Source organism: Apodemus sylvaticus, chromosome 14 (assembly GCF_947179515.1).
Source record: "Apodemus sylvaticus chromosome 14, mApoSyl1.1, whole genome shotgun sequence".
Classification (NCBI taxonomy): Eukaryota; Metazoa; Chordata; class Mammalia; order Rodentia; family Muridae; genus Apodemus; species Apodemus sylvaticus.
Genome location: NC_067485.1, coordinates 33922639 through 33937336, shown reverse-complemented (window position 1 = coordinate 33937336; position 14698 = coordinate 33922639).

Genomic DNA, 14698 nt, shown 5'->3' with positions numbered 1-14698 from the left:
ACACCCTTATGAGTGCTCCACCCTTCGGTGCATTTGTTAAATGGATGAGTCTACAAAGACATATCGTCGTCACCAAGATCACCAGAGTTTATATAAGCATTCACGCTGGGTGTTGTAGGTGCTCAGGTTTAGACAGATGCATAATGGCATATGTCTACCACAACAGTACCACACTGAGTAATTTCACTCTGAGTGATTGCCTAAGCCTCTCTGTCTGCCTCTCTCTCTCTCTCTCTCTCTCTCTCTCTCTCTCTCTCTCTCTCTCTCTCGCTCTCTCTCTGTGTGTGTGTGTGTGTGTGTGTGTGTGTCTCTCTCCTCCTTACTTTTTGTTATTTCATTTATTTTGTCCTCTCCAGGGTGACATTTGGTTGGAATTACATAATGTCCCTATAATCAGACTGACTTCTTTCACTTAGCAACCTGCATTTAAGAGTTGTTTTCAGTACTGGCAATGAAACATGAGGTATTACACAAGCTAGGCAAGCACCTGACCAGTGAGCAGTAAGTCCCCAACAACTGTGAAGGATCAGAATGAATACAAAGATATCTAAGAAAAGTGACCAGAATGTATGTAAATACTAGATCCCTGTATGGCCACACACCTCAACTCACTGTCTTCTCTGATAAAGTCACATGTCTTATAAAATTGAGCCATCCTCTATTGGTTATTTGTTGCCAACATATTTTTCTTATTTTGAATCAGCTGTGACAGCCTGGGAATACTCTTTAGGCTACATGAACGCTGCCTAAGAGTGGGGTACATTCTTTCGCATTCCCAGCCCTCCCCTGCCGGACACTTCTGGGAAGTCCCTAGGTGGTGGGTGGTGTAGATTACAGCTGAGAAATTAGTTCAGATCATGCAAATAAATAAGAGGAATAGGGAATCAGCATGGGGCTCTGTCCTGGCTTCCAGCACAAGCTCCCATCCCTGTTTCCAGAGCTTTTACTGGCATGACTTCAAATACCTTCACCCTGGATCTCAGCAGCGAAGTGCCTGCAGAGCTGAGAGAATTGCTTAGTGACTAGGGAAAAAGGCAGAGCCTGGCGCCTTCACCAGCTGGCTCCTCTTTCTGGTCTTCTTCCCACCCACAGGGTGCTGTGAGGGCTGGGATCAAGTGGCCACAGGCACTGGCAGGTGCTCCTTCCCTCCCAGAACAAGGAAGGACTCAGATAGGTGATACCTCTGGGAAGGCAGCCAGGGAGTTTCTCCTCCGGTGCTGGGTGGGCAGTTTAGGTCAAATGAGATAGTACATGGACAGAAAGGTACATTTGAAACTGATTCAAGGAGGCACCTCAGCCAATGCTGCTCCAATCTCCCTCCAATGGAAGATGATCTATAAAGGCTTCTCTACCATTAGGAAGTCATCTGGTCACTCTTTTAGGGTTCATGAGTGAAGGAAGAAATGTGTCAGGTCTCACAGCAATGTTGTGTTAAGACAGAGGAAAATCTAAAGAGTAAAGATGATGCAGGACCAGACAAAGGACAGAGGAACTGGAAAGCCACTTGTAGGCCCTGAAGGCAGAGGCATGGATGTGGCCCAGACCCTTGGCAGAGTGTTGAGGTGCCAAAAAATCCTGGTTTCTGAAGCAATAAGAAAGCTTGTTCCCATTCTCTCGGGGAGAGGATGGAATGTTCTGAATTAGATCAAGCATCAATCTGTGAATGGTGGTGAGAGACAAACACTCTTCCTTTCCTGTGTTGGCCCTCCCACATTTATCCTGGATGGGCCAGTTTAAAAGAGAGCTTCACTGGTCCTCATCATTGGTCTCCTGGAACTGTTCAGCTGACAGAGTGGAGACTGGTCTATAAGGATCTTTGTAAGGTGATGGATGGAAATCATATAACCGCCCCCCCCCAGCACCAGCACCCACCAATTGTCTATGAGCCTAGATTGGACTTCATGTCTGGGCTTTATGTCTGTGTGAAGAGCAGATATGAGAAAACTAGGTTCATCGATCTGAGTCCCCTCCATCATCAATAGCTGCAACTAGAGAGAGTCAGAGCCATCCAGGGGTTTGTCCTGTACAATGACCTTCCCTGACTGACTGAGAATAGATGGATTTCCCAGAATAGACCAGGGTGCATGGTGTGGGGAATCCCCCAGGGCCTAAGTGCTTGATGACTAAAATCCAGTCAAACAGGGCTTGCAGCAGTGTTTGAAGGCTTTCTTTTGAGAGATGGGAGGTGTTGGGTTGGTTGATAGGTTGGCTGTTTTCACCCAGGGCCTCACAAACATGAAGTAAGTGCTCTATAACTGAGCAATATTCTCAGCCCTGGAATGCTTCCCACTATGGATTTTGTAGTTTGTGTGGGATACAATGAAAAGTAAAAGCTGGACTTTTTTTTCTCCTATAAATGGTTATTAAGAAGACTCTTGGGATCTAACTCCATCTAGCTGCTCCTTCAAAGACAGTGAAAAACTGCAGTTTCACACCCGATGGCGCTCTGTGGCTGTGCCCTGCATGTGCCCGAGGTCAGGGGGGCATGAGAATGAAACCTTATTTCCTCTGAAGCGCCTGGAAATGATGTTCGTGGGAGTCATCAGGAGCCCCCACTCACTCCTGTCCCCAAACTTCAAACCAAGTTTTCTGACTGCATGATTGCATCCCAGAATATGCTAGATGCCACTGTATCCATGTAGAGGGTACGGAGTGGGTACTTACTGTGGAACCTGGGATTCCCAAGTTTCTGCACTCAAGGCCTAGTTCCTGAGAGGTCAGAGTGCAGCTCCCCACTTCTTGCCCAACAGTTTGGGTTGAGACTATGGGATTCGAGGAAGTCTGTATGTAAACCTTACTGACAAGGGAAATGTGATGCATCACATCCAGGCCCAAGAAATTCTATACATGTTGGTGTGTCCTAAATGGAACTGACTCTGCTGCCTCTTCACTTTATTTACACACACACACACACACACACACACACACACTGCAGATATATACCCTGACCCTGGCGCTATGTGATCTGTTCTACTACATAGCACTTCTCTGAAACCATCCATGGAGTAGTTTATCTGTATCACCAAGATGAGTTCTGCTCCTGACGGAACTGCAAGAGAACAGAAGGGAAGCAGAGGAGACTCGCAGGTGGCTTCCGTTTCCTCGAATCGCAGACTCCACACAAAAACAAACAGCACTAAATGCCGACGCTCAGGAGCTGTGTTTGTCCCCATTTGTCACAGTCTGTGTGGCCATTTTGCTATGTCTCTGCTGCATCCTAAGCCTTTAGTTGTAAGTTTCCCTTTTCCCTTGGATTTTCTGTTCTTTTGAACCTAGGAAATGTCAGTGGTTTGTCTTAAGTATCTTTGGGCTGGGAGGAGACTTTTTTTCTCTTTAGAGTCAGAGCAGGAAAGGGGCATTCAGCTTATCTTGCTCACTTCCTGAAATCCAAACAACTCTCAGAAAACCGCCTCACACCCTATTCATTCAAATATGTCTCTGCCCTTGGAAAGAGTCGGAGCCATTTCAACTTGACAAAACTGTTTGGAACTGGTTTGAAAAGCCTCCACAGACTTAGAGAAATAACTTAGAAAGTCTGAGGCAAAAATTGGTGTGGTTAGTTTTCTCCTGTGGAAACAATTTAGAAAAAAACTTTCTTTATTCAGAGAATGGGACTCCAATTGGCTGCCCAAAGCTCTCTAGTGGACTGATGGCAAATATATTAGAACTCTGCCCCAAAGTCTGTGTGCCCACTGACCTGGGGACATCTGATTATTCTCAGAGTTCCCCTCGTCCTGGCTAGAAAAATGTGCTTTTAGATCTGTGTGTGATGGAAATGATAGGTTTTGAATAAATCTACTTGCCCCCAATCAGATCAAATGTATTTTTAAATCATTAAAAGAACATTAAGATTCTCACTTATTTTTTTTATAAAAGCAAGAATTCTAATGCAAACCTTTCTGTCTTTAAAAATGAAAAAAGGAAAACAATTACCAGGCAGCTAAGTCATTTGTACAAATCAAGTACATTTCCAAACACAGCGCATGTCTCAGACAATGATCCACGCCCCCTTCCACAGCTTTCTTCCAGCTTTCATGGGAAACACAGAGCTCAGGGTCCCGGTTCAGGAAGTGGCCATGAGCAACTTTCTCACTTGCCGGGACTCTGAGATGTACCTGCACACTCGACAGTGTGCCTAGTGTGGTCTTGGGAACATGACTGTAACATGGGGGTCACGGGTGTCCATGCCTAAAGACTGGTTATTATGACTACTGTGACATCTCTGTGGTCATGCCTCTGAATCTGGCTGCTTTGCCTGGTTGGTGCCATGAGGAATCTGTTCACTGCTATCAGCTGAGACAGTGGACATGTTCATCTGCAAGTCCTCAGTGCTCATGTGGAAATCCTTGGCCAACACTCAGTGGAGGAGCCTGCCTTAGAGTATGGGAAAGTTCCATTGTCAAACCACTGGCTTTGCCGTCATAATTCATTGTCAGAGTTAAAAATAAAACCCAGCCACCCAAAATCATGACATTTCATTCTTTTCACTATAATATGATTATTTACTATTTTTGAATAAATTTCTGTGGCATTTATTTACTAAGTTGCTTTGATAAAGACTCAATAATAGAGCCATCAAGGCAATTCTTTTTAACCCTTTAAGCAACTTGTTTATTTACTTACTTTTACATTAAGCCTTTAAGCTTTTAAGCAACTTTTTAACCCTTTAAACAACTTGTTTATTTATTTACTTACTTTTGCATTAAGCCATGATGCTTTGTTTTATTTTTTGTTTTTTATTAAAAAATAGATTTGTTTCTCATATAAAATATCCTGACTACAGTTTCCTCTCACTGTCCTCCTCTCAGTCCCTGCCCACATCCCCTCTTATCCAGATCCACTTCCTGTCTGTCTCTCATTAGAAGAAACAGGCTTCTAGGGGGTAATAAAATAAAATATAATAAGATAAAACAAAAACCATCATAGCAGGGTTGGACAAGACAAACAGAGGGAAAAGAACATAAGAATCAGACTTATTTACACACTCATTTACACACTCAGGAATCCTCAAAACCACTAAACTGGAAGCCATAATATATATGCCTAGGACCTGGTGCAGAGTCATGCAGGCCCCAGCATGATGCCTCAGTCCGACAGTTCATATGAGCTTGGCCCATGATGGTTTAGAAGGTCATGTTTTTTGGTGTCCTCAACCCTCTCTGTTTCATACTCCTTTTGCCTCCTCTTCTCTTTGTCCAGTAGTGGGTCTCTATATTTCTTCCCATCTGCAGAAGGTTGCAAATCCTAGAAGCAGAAAGAAGTTTCTCTGATGATGGTTGATGCTACACTAATCTTTGAGTGTAACAGATAATCATTAGGAATCATTTTATTGCTACTTTTTTTAAGGACAATAATATTTGGTTTCACCCTAAGTCCCTGGACTATTTAGTCTTTAGTTTTTGCTCCCTTAGGCAGTATAGGGAATGGGTTTCATCTTGTGGTGTGGGGTTTATATCAAATTAAATTCTGTTTAGTTACTTCTCCAAGCCTTGTGCAACCATTGCCCAAGCATATCTTGTAGGTAGGACACCATTGTAGATCAAAGAGTTTCTGGCTGTGTTGGTGTTTATGTTTCTCTTTTGGTAAAATACAGGGTACCTTCCTGTACCAAAGATGCAGGGCGAAGGCTCCAGCTTGACCTCTCCATGTTCAATCTCTTGTGTAGGTATTGTCTTCAGCAATAGGGACTTGTCAGTTTTGGAGAAAATCTATAGCCTTGGAAAGAGCCTGTGATGTGTGGAGATTCTGATGCAACATCTTTGGCCAACAACTCAATTAGATGCAATCCGATCCTGGTACTGGCAGCTTCATTTGGTAGCAAAAAAAGAAAAAACGAAAAGCCATTTGGAACTCTGTCTCCCTCATTAGTTGATTGTTTCATTTAGATAGCCTTTGTGTATGTGTATATTTTAGGAAATGTCTACTGTATTATATTTCCATACTACCCTTTAAATAATCCTTAATTTTAGCTGTCTCTCCCCACATTTCATCTCTTATCCTCCTGCCCTTGATCCTCCCACAACAGACCCCCTCCCTCTATTCATAACTACATATTCTGTTTCCCTTTCCTAAGGAGATCTGCCTGTACCCTCCAGTAGCTTCTTCAGTACCTAACCTCTGGGATTCTATGGATTATACCTTGGTTGTCATTGATTTAACAGCTAATATCCTCAGATAATTTAAAATCTACTGTATTTGTCTTTCTGGGTCTGCAATACCTCGGTCAAGTTGGTTTTATTTTTTAGTTCCATTCATTTGTCTGATGGCTCACTGATAAAGGCTCTTCCCATAGCTTGCTATTTATTTATTTATTTATTTATTTATTTATTTATTTATTTATTAATGTATGCTGGGGATTAAACTTAGTCTCATTTTAGCACATGCTCTACCACTGACATACTCCCCAAACTCAGCACATTAATTTTTTATCTTAACCATTTGGGTCATATCTTTCCCCCCTGAAATACATTGTGAAACTTTTGATTCTCTTGGAAACTAAAGTTTTAAAATGGTGATACAAATTCAAAACATCTGGACAGAATGATAATGATAAATGTCTATAATCCCAGACATATAATAATTTCAGGCCATAGAAGCTTCATTCCTACTGGCTAACTGACATAGTTCTGGAAAGTACCATGGATACTCTCATAGACAAGTGACCAGCAGTCTGATCCACTACAAACAATGGGAACTACAATAATGATTGTCCTGGCAAAATATGCCCACTTGTGCAACAGTGGCACAAATGTTGTTAGAGCAACCAAACACTTTCTGATTGGACCTAACGTTTGCTTCACAAGATGAAACCTATACCTGGCACCGTTATAGAGGCCAAGACAGTAGTATGGAAGAATCAACTGCTATTATTTTTCTAAATGGTTATAATGTTAAACTGAATCCTAATGACCTATTGTTACATCCACAGAGTAGTATATTTCTTCATCAGACAAACCTCTTCTTGCAGTAAATGTCAATTAGTATAGAGATATACAATTAATTAACATACAGAGAATAAGACGCCGCACAGTGCTAAACCCTAAGTGGAATAGCTGTATTGCATTCCTCTCCCCAAGAATCGAAAGAGGGACTGGAAAGATTGTTAGAGCCAGACGCAGTGGTTGACTACAACAGAGGCTTTCTGAGCACTCCTGGGCAGCCGCACACATGCACTCACAGCAGTTTTGACAGCATGCTCAAGACCTACACTAGTTCAAGTCAGGAGAAATTCCACTGTGGAGGAGAGACAGACCCAGAGCCACACCATAGTTGAAGAGCTGCTGGCAATTGCTATCTGTTGAGAAAAGCAGAGTCAGTGTGCTCAAGATGTGACCTAATCAACCTCAGGGTAGAGATCACAGCCAGGAGTATCTGGGCAGCACAAATGAACTCCATGGCTTTTAAAGAAATAAAAGGATATAAAATAGGTTGGTAAGGTTTGGGAGTTATATCTGGGAGAAGATGTGAAGGGAGTGGATGTGAATAAAATATATTTATGAAAATTTCAAATGATTAATTAAAATATTTTTAAGGAATTATAAAAGTATAAATTACAAACAAAAAAAAAAAAACAAATTAAAGAATTTCAGGTCAGGCAGGGGTACGCAGTAAGTTCAAAACCAACTTAGGAAACTTAGTGAGACCCTGCCCCAAAATAAAAATAAAAGCAATCTGGGAGATGGAGTTCAGTGGTAGAGTTTTCACCTAGCCCACACAAGGCCCTGGTAGAGTTTTTACCTAGCCCATTCAATCCCCCACAATAAAAGAAAGAAAAAGTGTAGTTCATTTTTAATTCTACAGGCTAGTGATATGAAGAACATTTGTGTGTGTGTGAGTGTATGAGATTGTCTGTGTGCATATGTGTATAGAGGCCAGAGGTCAATGCTGTGTGTCTTTTTCTATCTCCCCCTACCCTGTTTTTTGAGAAATACTCTCTCACTGAACCTCGAGCTCAATGATTTGGTCAGACTGGCTGCCCAGCAAGGCCCCATGATCTGTCTTTACCTCCCAGTTCTGTGATTGTAGGTGAACACTGGCAAACCTGCCTTTTGACATGGCTTCTTGGAATCCAAACTCAGGTCTTCATGCTTCATGTTTAAGTAGCAAGCACGTGACCAATAGAGCCATCTCCCCAGCCGCATAAGGTACATTTATATTGTCTAACCATTCCACTGTTCTTGAGTCAATTATATTTAATATGCCTTCACCTTGCCTTGATATAAGAGCTGATTCATATTAACATAAATTAACGTTGTCTCCATGTCCTTGCAATTGCTGTGTGCCCCAGACTTTGTTCTACTGCCATGCTTTTCAGGGAAGCAAGTGAGGTGTCTATGGATGTTTATCCTATATACTAAGGAGCCTCAAGCTTCGAAGGCTTTTGAAGTCCTAAGACATGATTTTCTTACTGCTCTTGGTTTTTTTTCTTACTTACCTTCTCTCACCAAGGTGTAAACAACAATTTTTCTTTAGAGAAAAATTCCCCATTCCTGAATTCTCTACTTCCGCTGTTTCCTGAGTTGCTACATGGGTGGCCAAGAGCTAAACTTTAAGTCTGACTGTAGAAAACTCTCTGAGAGTACAGTCACAAATTCTCTGTGAATGCACTCTGTGGTGTGCGCACCGTGGTAACTGGAAAATACTCTTGCTTCTTGCAGGATCTTTGTCTTACATTGCAGTGACTGACAGACACCTGACCTGTAAATAAAGGATGACTCTCATTCTTGTTTGTCTTGGTTGCCTTAAACTTCCCTTAACATCAAAAGGCAGAGTGCAATAATAACATCTGCTAGCTTAGTCCCCACTGTGAAAGCAAAGGAGAAAATTCAATTATGGAGACAGAAAATTCAAGCAAAACTCCCTGTTAGGTTACTATCATTTCCTGCCATCAAAATAAAAGACAGATTCTTTCTGTACTTACTCTTGGTTTGTCTTGCTTGTGAAGTTATTATTTCCCTCTACATATCAGGCAGGGAACTCTGGCCAGAACCTAAACCTTTAGATCAACTGGAGGGCAGGCACTGTTGGAGAAGACACCAGGTGCATGGGAATGCTTTAAATACCTTCTCCTTTCTGTGTCTCTCTCTGTGTCTCTGTGTCTGTCTCTCTGTGTCTCTGTCTTTCCCTCTGTCTCTCTCTCTCTCTCTCAATATGTCTTCTCTCAAGATGTCCTCTCTCAACATGTCCTAGACAGAGGAGAACTTTCTGGAAATATCTGCCAGTGTTGTATTTTGGAGTTTCCATTAAGCCATTGGTTCTACTATGGGTGATTTGGCCAGCCAGGATATATTTGACAATCTCTGTAGACGTATGTGATTGTTGCACTCCTCCACGCAGTGAGTAAAGATACTGATGCTGTAAACCTCCTGCAGTACATAGGTCAACCCTTGCACAAAGCTCCTCTGTTTCCAACTGCCGGGACTGCCTGGTGTTAGGACTGCAGAGAGCATTGGGAAAAAGAAACGGAAGCACAGGTAGATGAGAGAACGACGCACCAATCTCTATGAGTAATAGCAGAGATGCGGAAAGGTTTATGAAGTGTCCATGGGTGGCAAGAGTTCCTGAAAATGGATTCAGGCGCCCAGAGAGCTATTGTTTATTTGAGTTTGAGCAAACAAAATGTGGATGAGCTCGTAGGAAGTTGTGGCTACAAGGTGAGCTGACTGGAGCACTCTGGTGGGGAGAGGTGTTTTTGTGTCTCCTCTAAATGTGTGACCAGCTTTCTTCTACCCTAACAAGGAGCAGAGAGGATGAACTGAATATGGTGAATGCTGCCTATCATGAAACAGTTATAGATCTTTGAAAGAATGTCCTGCTTTGGTTCCTGGTTTTGAAACTGCAGTCGAAAGTCTATTGATCCTACTCCTGATGCTTTTGGAATTGTGGGGAGTCAGCACACCAGGGTGGGTGAGTAGTGGTTTAAGAATCAAAAGATAGAAGGGAAGGTACCAGGTCCCGATGTCCCTTTCTAGGGCATACTCCCAATAACCTAGGTGCTTTTTTATAGGCTCCACCACCTTCCAGTAACACCACAGGACAGATCCAAGCCTTTAACATAGGGTCCTTGGGAGTATTCCAGATCTAAACTATAGCATATTAGGGTGTGGCAGACTTGTCTCTGATTGGAAGGCAGTCTTACTCCTCCTCTTCTTTCTTCCCGCCCTCTTTTCTTCCTTCTTCCCTCTATTTCTGTCCATTCAGTAGGGGCAGATATCTTCAGTTCTCTAGATAGCCTATTGATTCTGTTTCTGTAAAAATCCCTAAGAGAGCCTATTACAAGTCAACATTGAAGATAACATCAATGGATTTGATAAATAGCACTTAGCATATTCATATGATTTGAATTCAGAATATTCATCTGTATGAATAATTAGGTTTAATTGTTAATGAGAGAATGAATAGCAAATGAATACATTAAGTTTGTGATTTTTCCATTCGAACAGTTCTCACCAATGAAAGGCCGACTGTACAATAGTCCTAAATGATTCATTCAACAAGATGCCAATTATGCAAATTTTTAAAAAGATGAAACGTTCCTAAGCTTCAACTATAGAAAATATAAGTTGAGAAGAAAATGCAAAAGTGCATGCCGGGAGGATGCATATCTAACTAAGGAGGGGTTGTGCTCTACTAGGAAATATTTAAATAAATGGGGCTAAGAAGGGACCCAAAGAAGGCTCTGGTTTATGAGAAAAGCTTAGTTTTGTTGTTGCAAATGTCAGGACCACATATGACATGATGGTAACATTTGTCCTTCCCAAGTAATGTTTGTGTTGAATAATGCCTCTCCCCACCCAAAACATACACCTACTTCAGCCCATGAATGTGGCATTGTTTGGAAGCAGAATCTTTGCAGATGTAACTAGGGTGCATCCTAAATCCACTGATGATTTTTTCCAATACAGCATTCAGTTCTGATTCTAAAATTCCAGAACTAGTACCCCACACTGTGAGACACCCTTGAGAGAATGCAGACCCCACTTAAAGTGTGCACTGAAGTCTGGGTGGCCCAACAGCTCCCACTGACTCCTGCCCTCTAAGCTTCTCTTGGTGACCTTAAGAGCCACGTGTTCCAGATGTCAAGGCTACAGGTGGTTCACAGTTGTCCTAGAGAGAGCAGTCTGACCTTGCCTTTAATGAGCAAGAAGTACACTTCTAATTTTTAATTTTATTTTGGCTCATGGAGACAGAGTCTCCTGGAGCCTAGATTGGCCTTGAACTTGTTACATTCATAGTTGATGCTGGACTCCTGATCCTTCTGCCTCCATTATGTCTGAATACAGGAAGGGTAGGTGTGCATCACCATGCACAGCAAGGTCCCCTTTATTGTATAAGTGAGACCTCAGGGTGAGTGTGCTCTGCAGGAAGCTCTGGTCCTGACACGAAATGCCCAGAAGTAACTATCTCATCTTTAATCTACCGACCTCCCTGGATATCAACATTTTCAGGTCTTGCAACCCAAATTCTTCTTCTATTATCAGGGCTCTGTCAGATCTCTTCAGGATTATTAAGCCATTAGTCAATGTGCATTAAAATCAAATCACAGCCTCTTCCACTGGGACCTCATGAATATTCCATAGCCAAGTAAGAGTTCATGTCTCAGCTCTGACTCAGAAAAGGAAATCGTAACACAACACATTTTGCTCAATAGTAAAAACAAAGCCATGTTCACTGAGGCTCTGGGTGCCAAGTATTGTAAAATCTCTCAGCTCTGCCCTCAGATGCCTGTGGGGTTGTTTACTGGCATTTCAGAAAGGAGAAGGGACACTTCAGTGTGGCTGGGGGCGTGGAGTTGTTTGTTACTTGTAACAGATGAAACTTTGCCTAGTCTTTTTTCTTCTTATATTTGTATCTTTCTGTCTCTCTTTCCATCTGTCTGTCTGCATGCCTGCCCACCCACCCACCCATCCATCCATCCATCCATCTATATCTATCTATCTATCTATCTATCTATCTATCTATCTATCTATCTATTCATCCACCCACCCATCCATCCATCCATCCATCATCTATTTTGAGGCCAGAGCTATCTTTGAACTCAGAATATTCTACCCCAGTCTCCCAACTACTGGGATGACCAGCATGTGTAGACTCATTCTTCATCCCTGAATGGTCGCAGACGATGGCGTTTGAATTGTTAATTTATTTCATCAAATCTATGAAGCATTTGCTTTAATGAAAAGAAAACATGAAAACAAGAGGGGAGGAATTGAAGGTTCTAAATCTGAAACCTGACTTCCGATTCCACAACTACCTCCATCAGGTGTGATCTGCCTGCATGAGTCAGAGTGCTATTGAAGATCTCAGTTTCTACATCTGCAGAATGGGTGCAATCGCACTTATCTCCTCCGATTATCTGAAATGTAAACTCGATGAGTTATATTTCAGACATCTAGAAGCAGGCTCAGAAAGCGGTGAAGGTTTTAAATTAATTGCTTTTAAACACTGCAAGTCATCAGAGAGACTCACTTTCCACACACTTGCTCCTCTCAGGGTAGACAATCCCAGGAAAGTTTGGTGCTACTTTCTAGTGCTCTGGCATGGGTTGCTAGGGCGTCAGGGAGGCTATGGGCACGGACAGAGAATGTTCTTGCCACACATCCAGGTTTTAGTATGAGCACCAACCTGAGTCACAAGTGCATACCCCCGCACGACACTCCGGGCCATCTTTCCCTGCCAATGCCACCCACCGAGGCCCAAGCCAGGTGGCTGTGACTCAAACCTGTCTTCACTGACTTGGCATCACAGAGCTTTTGAATGGAGTCCACAAACGCGTGAGACAAAAATAGGCTAGCTAGCCCTCCCTAGGCCTTCGTGGTTGAGGGATGACGGTTGGCTGGTGGTTACGCAACCGAAACCTGGGCCCACCATGGAAACGCCAGCTCAGCCATACCCAAGGCCGAGCTCTCTGCCCACAGCAAACTCCTTTGTTCTTCTTTTTTTTTCCTCTCTGCCACTCCCCCACCTTCCATTCTTCGGAATCCAATTGTTAGAAAGTTGACAGGTGAGCTGGTGAAGGCCTCCTTGGATAGCTTTCCTGTCTTCAGATAAAAATCCTGAGAGGAATGGGGAGCATCAGTGGGGTGTCATCCACACCCAGATCCCAGTGAAGGAGAGGGATACACAGACACCCGTTCTACACCTTCTGGCTATTCCTATTTCTCTGGGGCCTCAGTTGTCCTTTCTGACATCACACCACAGTAACCCATTAATGTTTTATTGTGCTGTCAACTACTCCTGGTCACTTTTCCCACCACCTCTTACAATTTTGTAGTAGAGAGAAAAATGTCAATATGCTGGTCTCGTTTTTACATACTGGTCTTATTCAAATAAGATCACATTTTACATGGATCACAGTATCGTCTTTTTTATTTTATCACCATAATGTGCCCCTTTTGCTAACCCAATTTGTGTGCTGCCTGCTGGTGCTGGGTGACAGTGACCTATGGCATCCTCTGAGGCTTGTTCTGACTGGGCTCTAGATGTAGACCGACCGGGACAAGGTCTCCTCCTTGTCCTGGGCTGTGACTTCTCCCACCTCCTTCTGCTTCTTGAGACAGAGGAAGAACAAGAACAGGGTAGGACTCAGACCCTCTTAGACAAGTTTCAGCCAGGCTACCCGTCACTCTTGGGCATGGACAGCAAGACATGCACACAGGCCCCAGTGCTAGACATCATTCGCTCAGCTGGAAAGAACTGTCATGGGGTGAAGGTTCCCACGTGTCTTGTCCCTGTGTGCTTAGCCCGCAGCCTAGCTCAGGAAGCCGGCAGAGCGGAGGTCAGAGACCAGTGTTTCGGAGCAGTGACAGTGTGCGTCTCAGCTCCTATGTTTATCTCCTTGGCTGTGTAGCCTTGAACATCTGACCTACAGTTTTTTTCATCTTGAAAACAATTGGGTGGAGGGTTGTGAGAACTGCCGAAAATTAAATAAGGCAACCTGGTTGTAGAACTAGGAGGTTCGGGCCAACCAGCTCTATAGGAGCCCTGATCTGTTTGGCTGGGCCACAGCAACCTGCCAACTCCATAGTTTCTTGTTATCTGTTGACTCTAATCCCTGTGCCAATTTGATTGGGTTTTCCTTTTTATTTTCTCATCAGCTTAGGCGTCTTCGATTTGCCCAACGAATGACTTGCTCTTTTCCAGGACCCTAGTCCACAGTCTATAATCCCTTTTGTCTATCCTTAAAAAGACCCACTAGGACACACCCCACCCCGGGCTCTCAGCCCTCTTTAGTCTTGCTCTGGTAGGGCTCCTTCAGTTCATTTACATCCTTCCTATAAACCGGCAGGCGCACAATAGTTTGAAGTCAGGAGTAGGGCTGGACAGAATGCCAGGGCTGATTCTGGGCCAGGAGTCTTGGCTACCAGGGAATGCATAGATTGTTACCATTCAAAACCAGTCTTTCCTCTTATAAAACTACGTTCATGCAAGCGCCCCACTGAACAGTTTTTTTTCCTACTTGATGAGGATGCCTCCGCACTCTGGCCAGTCCTGTTCCTCCATTTTTGACTATACCCATTTGAGGACACCCATCAGTCCACCACCCTATCCTTTGAAGAGTTTGCACTTCTTACTTGTGTTTGCTTCTGCGAGGTTTTCTGTAGCAACTGGGCACAGGGAGGGGAGGAGTATTTTGCTGATGGATAACGCTTTATAAATCAAAAAATAATAACACGAAATACTATAAGCTCTTAGAGGC